The sequence below is a fragment of the Corvus moneduloides genome, chromosome 1 (assembly GCF_009650955.1).
Source record: "Corvus moneduloides isolate bCorMon1 chromosome 1, bCorMon1.pri, whole genome shotgun sequence".
Classification (NCBI taxonomy): domain Eukaryota; kingdom Metazoa; phylum Chordata; class Aves; order Passeriformes; family Corvidae; genus Corvus; species Corvus moneduloides.
Genome location: NC_045476.1, coordinates 80,451,136 through 80,458,143, shown reverse-complemented (window position 1 = coordinate 80,458,143; position 7,008 = coordinate 80,451,136). Strand labels below are relative to the sequence as shown.

Here is a 7,008-nt window from a genome sequence, read left to right as displayed (position 1 = left end):
TGGACCAACAGAGAAAATTGTTGCAGACAAGGACAGTTTTTTCCACTGAAATATGCTTTGGAGTCACAGACTACTGTTACTACCTGATTGTCAACTGAAGAAGAAAGGTGATACTGCAATATGCTCAGGTGAAAAGAAACAACTTTCACAAACACTGAGATCCTGAAGTGATCTTGTCTGCAAAATAAAGTAATGATTTGTTGTAACTAGATTTTAAATTATTAGAAATAAGGGTAAATATGAATGTGGGTAAATATGAATCTACATGGCTGTCTAACTCAGATAGCTCTGAATGTGTCTCAAAAGACTCCTCTTCATGAAATCTCTACAAATCTAAGTTTACAAACCCTTGAGTATGGAGATGAGAAAATATTTCTCTACATAAAAAGTTTCTGAATCTCTTTTATGTTCTCTTACTTGTAGAACAGTCCTCTGACCTACTCAAGATCTCTCAAAGCGTATGATAAAGCTAAAACACTTCCTCATCTGAACTAAGAAATGTAGTTTTTTGAGATATTGCAACTGAGACTCGGTTTATTTTTTATTTATGCTGAAACGCTAAGTATACAGGTAGAGCAAAGAATTACTTCCAGTCTTCTGCAAAATTCAGCATTAATTTTATTTTGAAGATAAATTGATTTCCAGGTATCAACTTTTAGGACAGTATGCAGGTACACCACCAAATCAGATCTAGGCTAAAGATGGGAAGAATAATTTTGGTTACCTTTTTTGCAAGGAGCTTTTTTTTTTTTTTTAATAAGAATTGAAATATTGAGTGTAGTTTTCATTCTAGAAAATCTAGTTTTGTGTGTAAAACCAGCTGATTTTCTTCCCACTGTATAAAAAACAATTTAAATTCACTTTCTTAATCATTAGGTAACCATATTCTTGTCCTTGTTTCTCTTTACTGGCATTGCTCTACTTAATTGCCTATGAAAATAGATAAATAATCAGAGTAACATAAATATCTTTCTTTAGTCAGAGTTACCCAATTTGAGTCATTTGGTATGTTTATGTTTAGATCTGGTTCTCTTTATTGTTTCAACCCTATGTGGGCACCTCATCTTTTCAGGCTTGTATCAGTGATGACAGGCTCCCCGAGTGAAAAGCCTAATCTTCAATCCAGCATAATTCTTCCACTGCTTGAATGATCTGACAATTTTTCTGCAGCAATGTAATTAAACTGAAGCTGAGAAAGAGGAAGTATGTTTTAGAAAATCAGAAAACACTGGTTTCAGAACAAAAAGAAGCATGTAAGTGGACAAACACTAAAACATACCTTGATATTTCTGAACAGCTTTTTTCTGTAGTTGGAAAACTCATAAAGCATTGTATATCCATCCCAGGACTACTGATCTACCAATAAATTGTCAGCTTTTCTATGCAGGACCTCTATTAAGTGGATCATGTATGCTGTGGTTTTGAGTTTGTATCACACTCAAGTAAAGATTGTGAAAAAAAATGTGGGTCACATTTGGCAGATGATGCCTACATTTTCATGAATTTTAATGGCAGTAATACCAGTAAAAATGAGTGAACGTACATTGTAAAATAAAATGGCAAGGACCTATTAAGCTTTCACAATAAAATAAATTTAAAAAAATAAAACAAAGCACCACCAACAAAGAGTCTTTTGGACAAAAGTGAATTACAAGCATCTTTCAAAGTCCTGAGGTCACAGAGACCTCTTTCCCATGGCACCTCTTAATGTTTTTTTTTTAAAGTATTTATCCTGAATTTGAATTTTTTTAATTGATTTTTGAAGTATTTGAGAATTGAGAATTGAGAATTACTCATCCGTCTTTTGATTTATTTTTATAGTTTGAAGGGATTATTATCTGCAATACTGTCACATGTTTGAATTGCACGTGTAAGCATGTGAAAGCTCTCAAGATGCTTGATGACAGTTCCTGAATATTTATTTGTCTTTGATTGTCCCTCTCCTTGCTTCAGTGGTATTTATGCTTATAGAAAAGGCCTGGATTGGGTCACCAGTTATGAGTGTGTAACTGGTGTGTAATTGGTTTGTGTGCATGTGCACTCGTGTTTACACACCTGCTTGGGACAGTGCATACACTTACTGGGTGTGGTGGGTTGACCCTGGCTGGATACCAGGTGCCCTCCAAAGCCACTCTATCACCCCCCTCCACAGCTGGACAGGGGAGAGAAAACGTAACAAAAGGTCCATGGGTTGGGATAAGGGCAGGGAGGGATCACTCATCTATTATTGTGATGGGCAAAACAGACTTAGCTTGGGAAAATGAGTTGAATTTATTACCAATCAAAATTAGACCAGGATCATAAGAAGTATAACAAATCTTAATAACACCTTCACTCCACTTCTCCCTCTTTCCTCAGCTGAACTTTATTCCCAGTTCTCTAACTCCTTCAACCGCATGGTGTATGGAGACAGTCAGTGGGGGCTATGGTCAGTTCATCACAGGTTGTTTCTGCCTCTGCTCCCTTCTCGGGGAGAGGAGTCCTTTACCTGCTTCACCATCTCTCACAGGAGACAGTCCTCCACTTCTCCAGTGTGAGTCCTTCCCACGGGCTACAGTTCTTCAGGACCAGCTCTGTTGTGGGTGTCTTTCCATGGGGTACAGTCCTTCAGGAACAGGCTCCAGCACTGGTCCTCAGAGGGGCAAAATTCCTTCCAGGAAACCTGATCCAAGGTGGTTTTCTCTCTTCATGGTTCTGCAAATCCTGCCAAGAGCCTGCTCCAGGTTTCCCACGGAGTCACATCTGGTTTTTGGGCATCTAAAACCCTGCTCCAGAATGGGGCTCCTCCATGGGCTGCATATGGATCTCTGTACCACTGACTCCCAAGGGCTGCAAGGCTGCAGCTCCTTCACCATGGTCTTCACCATGGGCTGCAGGGTAATCTCAGTTCTGCCTCATTCAGCACCCCCAACCCCCCCACTTCTGCACGGACCTTGGATCTTGCAGAGTTGTTCTTCTCACATGTTCGCACTCACCTCTTCTCTGGCTGCAACTGCATCTGCGCAATAACTTTTCTTCCTTCTTAAATTTGTTATCCCAGAGGCTTTACTATCATCACTGTTTGGCTTGGCCTTGTACAGCAACAGGTCAATGCCTGCAGGCATTGGCTCTCTTGGAGATGGAGGAAGCTTCTGCCAGCTTCTCAGAGAAGCCATCCCTGTAGCCTCCCCATCTCACTATTGAAACCTGGCCATGCAAAACCAACACAATGGGAAGTTTTAGTTTTGCAGTATAAAATCCTTCAAAGAAACTGAGTCCCTTAGCTAAGAGATGGGTATATTATTTTTAACTTACAGATTCTAAAATAAGCATTTTTTGGTACACACTGTGTATCAAGTGGCACTTGCAGAATGAAAGCTGGACAAAAGGAGGAGTGGTAGAGTAGAAAAAAGGGGTGAGCTGTGAGATTCCTTATTGTCTTTGCCTCTTCACATCTGGGCTACAGTCCCTCTGCCCCTGTCTTGCTCACTGTTAAGTGCTATGTGTATTAGTGAGGTATAGACACCTGTCAAAGATGCTGAATACAATAATAGAGCTAGAGATTCATAATTGCAGTAGTAGTCTTCAGTGGAAGCTGGGAGCAGTAACGATGTTTTTCGAGGCTTGCTTTTGCCTGACTCATTGAGATTAGTATTGTTAACTAGCAGCAGCACAATTTCAATGTAGGTGAGAGGGAAGTCAAGTGGTCTAGAAATATGGCCTAATGGTTATAACATACTTTTGAAAGTGCAGAGAGGAGAGTTTCAGTTTTCCTTGGTAGTCGTCCCTGTTTTCTAAAAGGGCAGGAGATGCAAGAGAGAGGAGAGACATAAAATATATTTGAAAGGAATTACATATTTCATAAATGCTAGCAGCTAGGGGACATGGCATTTGGCTTTCTAGTGCTCCCAAGACTAGCTAGATGCTCTAGCTAGCAGAATCACACTTAAGAAGCTTAAAAATATTCCCCTCTGATTGAAAACATTGTCAAGAATTACAGGCCTTAGTCATTCATCCCCGCCAAAACAGCTCTTGCTGACAGATTTTGTTTGCCTTTGTAGGGATGACAACATCTTGCTTGAAATCCTGGCAAATGTGTGAATTTTTTTAACCATACTCCTGAGTGTCAAGCCATTCATTAATGTCTTGAAATGTCATTCTACAGAGAGAAAGTTAAACTTTTACAAGAAACAAATCAAGAGTATAGCTGTTCTCAAATTAGTTTTTTCTGCATTATGCCTGATAAAGCATATTGTTCAGCACTATATCTTGAAAAGTATTACACATTTGTCTTTAAGCTGTTTAAAAACATCAGTTTTCTTCCCTCTTCTCTTTCTGTCCTTTTCTGTACTTTTCCAAATATCTCTGAAATTTTCTTTGCTGTCTCAGTGCACACCAATGCAACATCAATTTGATGTTATTATCAAAGTCTTGGAAATAAAAGCTGCGGCAAGCTGTTCACTGGAGATTTGATCTTTGACAAGTAAGCTTGTGTCAGTGCATCTGAAAAACCCTGAGTCCATACCTCTGTTTTCCTCCCAATAGGGTCTTGGCAGGGATGCAATTAAAAACAGAAAATCAATCTGTTCTTTGCTGTCTTATTTCTGAAGAATGGCATTGAGCTGCCAGGGCATGAAGATGTGGGATTGTAAATACAGAGACATCCTGATGTATTCCACTTTCCTCTCTGGTCTCTAAATGAGTCTGATTTATCAAAGCATTAGAATGAGAGGGAGGAAAGGCTGAGATAAAGGGCAGTGGATTCTTTTGGCTGACTTCTGATAATTCAAAGGATGTTGTGCACTGTTTCAAAATTAAACCATAAAAAAAGCTTACACCCACGAGGGATCAGTTATTTTTTGATTTTCAGAAGGGCTGAACATCTATCACTAGGTAGAAATCCTCAGGAGTTATAGAATCTGTGACAATCATATATTTTAATTTTTTTTTCCTTCTAAATGTGAGTTTTGGAATACAAGTGTCAAAAAATGTTAGGTTGAAATTGATTTTGAGATTCATGAATTAGGTCAGTTGTGACATCCCCAAACCTAAGAAGTACTTTTGTTCCCAGAGCAATATTCTCATATCCACATTGTATAACTTTTACCCCTTTAGTATTCCTTCTGATGTCACTGATACTCTTTGCCTTTGGAAACTCCAACAACTGTACAAGTTTCTGTAGAACTATGACTTTTGATTGCATAAGAAATTCCACATTCATCTACAAGTTTCAGTGCAGAAAATCAAAACCATCAACAAGATGTACTAAATATGCAGGTGAATTTCCTAGTGGACATACTGTGATTTAAAAATTGCCATTTTACAGTTTTTTAAAAAATCCCAAACACTCACAAGACTATTTTTAACATCAGCAGCTAACCATCCATAACCCACTCTTGGGGCTGTGTTTCTTCAACTTCCTGAACATCTTTGGGTTCAGAATCAAGACTTTGCAGGCTGGCCCATGTGAGAGACTGAAATGTTAATGGTTAATGATTCAAACAATTGGCCACTGACAAAAGCAGCAGGTGCTTTGCTGAGGCCAGGTTTGCAACCCCCAACCAAAGAAGAGGGTTTTGGATGCGTGGTGGCAAAAGCTCTGATCTCCATAAGAACAGTCCAGGTGCAGAGGCCGTGCGCATCCACCACCAGAGGATGACCAGGACAAACCAATCTTTGTTTAGCAACAGGCAGGTTTTTAAACCAGATAAGGGAAAAGGCTGGCAAAAAGCAGATCCTGTGAGGTGGGATAATGCTTTTCATCATGCTAATGTCCTCCCTTCGGTTAAGGCCCACCCCCTCTCCCTCTTCCCCCAGGAGGTGTTGGGACATGCACATGTAGGCCTGAGGGTATTCATCTCTTCTGATAAGGCATAACTGGCTTAATTACACAGGCTTGAGAAACAGCTGTTATATCTTACAAAGGGTTATAAACCATCAAAGACCCTCAATGTGCCCCCAGATTCATATCTGTGGCTTTCCAGCAGAAGACTGCATGATCCAGAGTGTCACATCAGACAGTGTAAAACCCCCCTCCCAGGGGAGGTACCTGGACTTTCCCACCTGAACCTGAATGCATATTAATCTATCAAATCTTTTATTTGTGGCTTCCCCCACTCTTATTCTTTCTTTCTGTCACTATCTTCTCTTTATGCATTTTCTTAAGTGTATCTATTAATAAGAACCTTAGTTACATTACCTCAGTGGGGCTTGAAACAGCCGATCACTACAAGTTTAAAGCAAAGCACCATTCCTACTAAGCATAGTTACTGCTTTTCAAGAGGATAATAATTTTTCTAAGTTTAGTGTTGAAAGAATAAAGAATCTGAAATAAAACTTACTATATTGTCCATATGGTTTCTTTTCAACCCCATTTTATTTAACTGTCCTCTTTGTTTTTTCTTTTATATTGCAGAACATTATATGGCAGCACAGCGCTGCCTAAGAGTTATTGAGTATCTTGGCACAGAGATTTCAGAATGAAATAACTGTAAAAGACTGAAGTTCTCTCTGAGTGTTGCAGCTTGCCAAATGAGAAGTGCCATAGGTCTAAATAACTTTTGTGTCCTACCAACCTTGAGCAAACTCATGAGCTGTTATAGCCAAGCTCTTCTGCAGTATGCCCTAGGAACGGTGTGGTGGCCCAGATTTTGCATGCTGGTTCCCCTTACCATACACCTCCTTTCTCACTGTGTCCCCCACAGACTTCAGTGAGTACTTTTTGACAGCAGCAGGCCCATCCCCATCCCCTATGAGCTAGCAGAGTACTTGATGCAAACATGCTCTTGCTGCAGCAGTGGGTGCTGGTGGGGAAGTAGGAAGGGGAAGGTAGAAGGTCCTGTCAATCTCCCTACCCTTCTCCCCTGGAGAGGTGAGAAAGAACTGCTGTGGCAAAGGCACGGCTGCTCTCACTGCTGATTCCTGCATACCCTCACCTAGAAGCACCCATCTCACCTGCAGTGAGGATTTGACTCTTTCTTACTTCTCAAATACTCCATCTGACATAAGAGGTCTCATAGGGTTTTCAAC

At 40.0% G+C, this 7,008-nt stretch overlaps 1 long non-coding RNA gene across 1 annotated transcript in view; it reads right to left on the bottom strand.

Annotated features, from left to right (window-relative positions):
* Positions 1 to 600: 600 nt before the first annotated feature.
* The window catches only part of LOC116447824, a 99,567-nt gene continuing 93,159 nt past the window's right edge, over positions 601 to 7,008 (bottom strand). The window contains exon 6 of the long non-coding RNA XR_004241705.1: positions 601 to 3,773. This is a non-coding gene — a long non-coding RNA (uncharacterized LOC116447824). The remainder of the gene's footprint in view (positions 3,774 to 7,008) is intronic.